The sequence below is a fragment of the Musca vetustissima genome, unplaced genomic scaffold (assembly GCF_032173495.1).
Source record: "Musca vetustissima isolate MV318-11 ecotype Yass unplaced genomic scaffold, APGP_CSIRO_Mvet_v1 utg22114, whole genome shotgun sequence".
Classification (NCBI taxonomy): Eukaryota; Metazoa; Arthropoda; class Insecta; order Diptera; family Muscidae; genus Musca; species Musca vetustissima.
In genome coordinates this window covers 55956-64062 of record NW_026873037.1, presented here as the reverse complement: position 1 = coordinate 64062, position 8107 = coordinate 55956, and positions in this window count along the sequence as shown.

Below are 8107 nucleotides of genomic sequence, written 5' to 3'. Positions count from 1 at the left end.
GTCTAGAAGTCTGACATATATAGAAATGTGTACGGTGTTTTGATATAACCTCACCTAAAAGTTCCGCTTCTTTTTCGGTATTACTACAATTTCACCTAAATTTTCTCATTGGATTCATGTGTGAACAAAGCACAATTTAAGTTTCCCAACTAGAATTTGGAACATTATTTTTTTTGGAACCTACGGACAATCTACTATAACATAACACCATAATAATCTCCATATAAATGCACTCACGTGGAGGAGGGTATAAAAAGTTCGTTCGTTTTTACTTTGTTTTACTTGTTTATTATAAACAGTGACATTATGTTTTGAGGCAATTTTCGAACACTTCTTGACACACGATGGGCAGTACTCAGCCATAACTTGACGAATTTTTGTTTCTAAATGCTCAAGAGTTTAATGTTTGCCTTCTATAGTAGTCAAAAATGAACGGTTACCATAGCGCTCCGAATTGTGGTCACGCTCCATATCGAGGTGATAGTAATTTAATCGTCCTTTACGAAACTATAAGATCCAACCACTCCTTCAGACTAAAGAGAAATTGTTTCTGAGTGTAATTACATTTTTTAAGCTGGGCTTTACGTCATACGAAGGTGTAGATGTGAATGCAAAATATGCCATAGTGGTGCTGTAAGACAGCCCAAATGGCTGAAAATGACACATTCGGACCTTTGGTAACACATTCACTTACATTAGCGATATTTTTAGCGGAACAAGCGAAACGATGATGCACAAGCCATACATATAGGAGGTGATGCAAATGTGGTATACCCATTTGTTTTTAGATTGCCAAATTTTTATTTTTTATCCGATTTAATTAAAATTTTACACTTAATATGCTACATGTGTTGTCTTTACATGCATTAATTTGAAAATGATATCATACTAACAATTTAAGAGATATTTGAGAAAATATTTGAAATTCCATAAAAAGAGATTTTAAAAAAAGTGCAGGTAATGTGGTACACCACATGATGTTAATGTGGTATAGTATACTTTTCACTCTCAATTGATATCTTATATAATTTATTGTTTTTAATGAATGCGAATTAGCTCGAGATTTATGTCTGTTAAGATTTTTAACGGATACGTTGAGTGGAACTTTAAAATTTTATTATATAATAATGTCTACACATGGCAATATTTAATTTTTTTTATGGAGAAGTTGTTAAAACTCATAGCCTTTGTTTTTCATCCTTGTGATTCATGATAGGCTCTCGTAGAGGACAAAATTTTCAAATAGTAATGAGATTTTGTCTTATGCTGGCTTTTTTTTCATACAGACTCAAGGTATACCACATTACCTGCACTTGTGTTTACTGAAAAAACTTACAGTTTTTTCTCTTAAATTGGTAGATATGTGGTCAATCGCGCATATTATTTGATTTTTAGTGCTTTAATAATAAACATTAAAATACATTTGTAAAACAAAAAATATTTTTAAACTTCAACCGAAAAAAAGTCAATTTCATGAAAAATTTAATTTTTGCTACTGATACTGTACCTGACTATACCACATTACCAACCTATACCTCATTTACATCACCTCCTAATTTGTAATCGCTCCAGTCCCGTCCAATTTCTTCACCATTTTGCAAATTACTTGTGTATGGACTTTTAACCCCTTACAAAAGAAACGACTCAATTACGTTTAGCAAGAAACATCACCATTACTTGAAAAATCACCGAATTAGAAACACTGTAAATAACCCACGAATATAGTGCTTGTTCTCAACTACACACACACACACAATGCAATTGAGATTTGTTTTATTTTCTCTCACTCTCCAATATTCTAGCTCTCTCTCTCCCTGCCGCTCACTCGCCTTTAACCGTTTGTGTGATTTCATTTTCAGAGTGTGTGTTGTATTAATGTAATGCATCCTTTCAATTAGGTTGATATTTGTGTCTGTTACAACAACAACAACAACGACGACGACGTCATCATCATCACCACCAGTAACAACATAGTCATTTACAATAACAACAATCCAATAAACAGCAGCAGAGAGCAGAAGTAACATTCAATTATTACATTTTTTATCATTGTGTTTTACAAATAAGCAAACAAACAAACGAACGCAAAGAAAAAAAAGAGAATCCTATTTAAATCATATGTATGTATGTGTGTTATAGATGTGTGTGTTCTTTAATTACAAACAATTTCAATAACCAGAAAATCAACAACAACGACCAATAAAACAAAACAAAACACCAACAAAATTGTTAAAAAAATATCACAGAGTTCTTCGTTGTTATTGTTACTACTCCCTCAATTGCTGTCTCTTTCTCACGTTGCAGTAATAAACAAAAATTATAACAGCAACAACGGCAATAAACCCCGATTAAAGAAAATTAAAAAAAAAATCATCGTAAACTTGTGTTGTTGTGTGGCTGAGGCTGTGCCTGTTTGTTTGTTATTTCCTGTTTGCACCATGAATGTCACCATTAAGTCATCGAATTCATCGATGGATAAACGGATTTAAAAAACGAAAAAAAAAAACAAATCTGCAACAACAACAAAAATAAGGAATTTAATTGAATCGATCACAGGAGTATCGCTTTGACATCGTCCCAGCTCAGCTTTGGCTGATTTAGCAACGAACCACCAGCCAGTCAGTCGTCTCCTCCCCCATCATCCATCCACCCCATAGTTCGCGTTGCAAACGACTAGGTAAGTCCACAATCACTGTGCAAAAGGGTGAAATAATTAAAATTGAATAATGACATTTGTTGACGGTTGCATGCGTAAATTTGCTCGTTACTTAAACTATGTTGGGATTTGTGCAAATGAATTGTCAATAGTACAGTCGAGGGCATAATATTGACCAAGTAAATTAATGCTACAAAAGGCTATCAAATGGCTGAAAATGAGATATATCAGTCCACTTTTTGGTATAGCCTTTATATATCGGTACCCCCAATTACATATTCCATATTTTTGGATGTATAATTTGATATTTTGGGTTCTCATAGGGTAAAACGTCTTTATAGCAAAAGTTGTTAATATTGTGTCCACATTTTGGCAAAGCCCCCATATAACGGTATTTCCAAATCATCGTTTTTATACCCTTCACCACACTATGGAACTGGATATTATGGCTCTGTGCATATGTTTGTAACAGGCAAAATGAATCGAGGTTGCTTTTGATAATATGCATAGAATCATTTTCAGAGTCGATTTAGGCATGTTTGTCTTTCTGTCCGTCCGCCCATGTATTTTTGTGAGCAAAGTACTGGTCGTATTTATGATCCGATTTGGAAGAATTTTGGCACAGATCACTTATTTAGTTCAAGGAAGAACCCTATTGAAATTGGTGAAAATCGGTTCAGGTTTTGATATAGCTCCCATATATATTTTCGCCCGATTTAAAGCTAAATATATATCCTTCGATTTGTACGACATTTAGCATAACTGAATTAAGTCTAGAAATATGGGTGTTAAATTTCGTGAAAATCGGTTCAGATTTAGATATAGTTCCCATATATATATATTTTTTTTTTGGACCGATTTTAGGTAAATGGTACACCAAATTCCATGTAGTATATCCTTCTATTTGCACGGAATTTGGCATTGCGTACTGAATTAGGTCTAGAACGATGAGTGCTAAGATTCGTGAAAATCGGTTCAGATTTAGATATTGCCCCCACATATATTTTCGTCCGATTTAATATAAATGCTACAGCAAACTCCTTATGTATTTTTCGATTTGCACGAAATAATGAATTGAGTCTTGAATGATGAGTGGTAAGTTTCGGGAAAATCGGTTCAGATTTCGATATAGCTCCCATATATATTTTTGTCCGAGTTTATGTAAATGATTCACCAGAGGCCTAATGTTTGTCCGATTTGCACAAAGTATCAAATTGTGTTTCGTTGAAAGTGGTGCAGTTGCAGCCATTGCTTCCATATGTATTTCGAACGAGTGTCCGATTGAAATTAAATTTTGAACAGTGTGGCTAGCCGAATAGCGTGTATCAAATTTTCTATAAATTTGTGCCATGTGCAGATTTTATTTTGGGGAGTATAGAAAAGTTTGTCAACTTAATTGGCTATAGCTTGATAATTTGAATTATAATTGGGCAGGATTATATTTTAAATATTGCACCACTTTTTGTTATTTGAATTTTGCCTTGTAAGGGCAGTGATCACTTCAAATTAATTTTAAGTGATTATTTATACTCCTTCGAGTCGAGTTTGATGATCTATGTTTTGCAATGAAAAGGAAAGCCAGGAAAAGAACCTACGTACCCACCATTATGCGACGCGTTTCGCCGTTGGTTAAGCGGCTCATCAGGCATATTGGGCTATGTGGCTTTACAAAGGTCGTACGGAATAAATACCGCCCTGATGCGAAACTGGCATATGAGAATTAAATTCAAATTTTTCAAAGTTTGACATTTGTCTTCATTCTAGGAACAGTCCTTTTCAAAGCAAATTTTTTTGTTGTAGAGATGGATAATTAATCCACACACCTACAATTGCTTCAATGGTATACATGGTGTGTTGATGGCTCAGAACGTTAAGCAGTCTTCGCAACATTTGTGTTGCTCCGAGAACCTAGGTCGAGCTCTAGCCGTGCTCGGCTGAAATTAATTTTTGGATAGCCCGCTGTACCCGCCCATTATCCTTTATTTTGTCGATCATGTGTGCGTTCTATTTTAACCGAATTGATTCGGTTTGATTGTTAATTTACTATGGCATAGTCTACAATATGAAAAAGTTCCGAACGAACTGGACGATTTTATACGTGGTCATTAATCATCATCATTTCATGGTCATTAATCATCACTCGATAGCTTCATCCCATCACCTTAATCACATTTTTGAATCACATTTTCGAATACGTAAGGTCCGAAAATCCCGTCGTACCATAAACCGAAACAAAAACTGATAGGTTGAGGGCGGTTAGGCTTCTCAAAAATAACACATGGGGTTTCCGAGCCCCATGTGCGACATTTTTGTGTATTAACGTAGCTACCGATTAAGAAATGTTCCTCTCCAGTTAAGATTTTATCGATGGAATTCCCGATCATTTAAGATTGTCCTTTGACCTTTCTATGTACATTACTACTATTTATTAGGATATTTGGTATTAAAAGTGGGAAATATCGTTTCACGTTTCAGTATAGGCTTCATATAACGGTGCCGACGCATTTGCAGCTTTCTAAAGAATATAGCCCAAAATCCGGATTTTTGAAACGTACAAAAAAATCTATGCATATTTTCAATATAGACCCATAACTCCTTATTACGTTACATCTCTATTGCCGGTATTTCGAGGGTTTCAGACACCTTTTTCATTCGGATTGGCTCTAGGCCGCAATTATGGCCCGAACGTTGCGAAATTTTACATGGAGAAAGGGATCGGGCTAAAGAACAAGAATGTCAGATTTGATTATTAAGACCCGAACGTAGCGAAATTTTACATGGAGAAAGGGATCGGGCTAAAGAACAAGCATGTCAGATTTGATAAAGATTGGTCAGTATTTAGCGGTTCAAATGGACCCTGACTTTTGTGGGAAAAATTACAAAATTTGTATTCTATGACGTATATACTTGCTCCTAAAGGACATATACACTAGAAGTTGATAGTATATCCAAGAGGAGTTATTGGCCTTCAAATTGATACCAATTATATGGCTGTATGTACTCTGATGTGGGAGTTATACGTAATTAGGTAAAGGTGACTATGTGCATAGTATTACTATTACTCCATTAGAGGACTGAAATGTCGCGCTGGTCGTTTTGAAATTGTACATGAAGTTCCGATCATGGTCAAGGACGACACCTACACTTTTCGGTGAAGTTGAGATTTCATTCAGGGGGTGCAATGAACCAAAAACCTTAATTTTGTTAGATCTTCTAGTTGCTCTAGAGGCAATTGTTATATGCAGAACATCACATTTTTTTACAAGGTGAAGGGGATCTGACCAAATACTTAGAGCGGCTGTTTAGATGATGATCGCTCAATATTCCGAGGGTCAAATCAACCAAAAGCTAAAGTGACCAATTTCATATTTTATGGCGAAAAAAATCACTTCAAGAATAAAAAATGTGGAAAATATGCCAGGATTAGAAATTGGAGTTGTTGATCTATAATCGGTTAAAAGGGTCCAAATATCACGAAATATTGCCCAGACTCAAAATATAGAACAGAAAGTTTGCTTTTCGTAGTAGTTGTGTAGGGTATCATATGGTCGACCCCGTCCGACTATACTGCTCCGCTCACTGGTTTTATAAATTGTATTCCCATTGAGTGGAAAATCCGAAATAAAAAATGTAAACTCAGGTTTTAGTCGAATTGTCCATTTGATGTAGCTGTAATTTGGCAAACCGGTTTCTAGGATTTTCATTGAAGGTCATAGGTGAAATTTCAAGAGAGATTTACCTAGACCACCAATTTATAATAGTGGTCTATATTTCGACATAGCCTCAATATAAATGTCAAGAGTGACCTTAACTAGTTTCAATAGTTACCTGAAGTTTCGGCACGGTCGAATTTAAAGACGTTTTTACTATTTTTCCACATAACTTACGTGTCCCAATAGCTGGAATTCTGTTAATCGTGAGCCGTCCTTTCTGAAGACTATCGAATGGACTATTAATTGCTACATATCGACACAAATCTTATTACGCTTTGGGAGTCGTCTTCGAAACCTTTTCTGAATCATCAAGAATTTTTTGAAGTAATAATTTAGCTCGCTCAATCATGATTTGATCAATGTAATTTTGACCATGACTGTAAACATTGTAAATGAGATTTCACTGAGCTGCGATGAAGTGTTAATTCAGATAATTAAAATCATATCCACATTATCATAGCCCAGGATTCCAAATTATTGAACGTAAATGAAATTTGTATTTCATGCAATTTAAACAAGAATTTAAAAAAATATATGTTGGAAACTACTGAAAATGTTGACTGTTTCCAAATTCTACTTACTTATGTATATATGGGGCAACAAAATAAAAAAGAAAGAAAAGCATTTCTGGGATTTAGACGAACGGATTTATAATTCATAAACTTTATTATGTCATCCAACGCTTCTATCAAAAGAGAGGTCATGGTAACGGCAAAAATCTTTTTTTTTCGTTTTTTTTTCAGTCGTGGTCTCGGCAAAAATCTTTTTTTTCGCTTTTTTATTTCTTCAGCTTTTATATGGAGCTGCAATTACATTGATATATCATCACATTCCTCAATATCAATTGCATTTCAGTTTTCTTTTAATTTTTTTTGAACATTTTAATAAATGTCAGAATAAATGTAATATTTAAATTGTCGATAGCATGGCAATAACAAACACCAAACACAAGACCGACCAACAACAACAGTAGATGAAAATTATTTCCATGATGTTATTTATTTTTATTCTTTTTTTTTGCAATTTTTGCAATAATTTGAATTATAATTGGGCAGGATTATATTTTAAATATTGCACCACTTTTTGTTATTTGAATTTTGCCTTGTAAGGGCAGTGATCACTTCAAATTAATTTTAAGTGATTATTTATACTCCTTCGAGTCGAGTTTGATGATCTATGTTTTGCAATGAAAAGGAAAGCCAGGAAAAGAACCTACGTACCCACCATTATGCGACGCGTTTCGCCGTTGGTTAAGCGGCTCATCAGGCATATTGGGCTATGTGGCTTTACAAAGGTCGTACGGAATAAATACCGCCCTGATGCGAAACTGGCATATGAGAATTAAATTCAAATTTTTCAAAGTTTGACATTTGTCTTCATTCTAGGAACAGTCCTTTTCAAAGCAAATTTTTTTGTTGTAGAGATGGATAATTAATCCACACACCTACAATTGCTTCAATGGTATACATGGTGTGTTGATGGCTCAGAACGTTAAGCAGTCTTCGCAACATTTGTGTTGCTCCGAGAACCTAGGTCGAGCTCTAGCCGTGCTCGGCTGAAATTAATTTTTGGATAGCCCGCTGTACCCGCCCATTATCCGTTATTTTGTCGATTATGTGTGCGTTCTATTTTAACCGAATTGATTCGGTTTGATTGTTAATTTACTATGGCATAGTCTACAATATGAAAAAGTTCCGAACGAACTGGACGATTTTATACGTGGTCATTAATCATCATA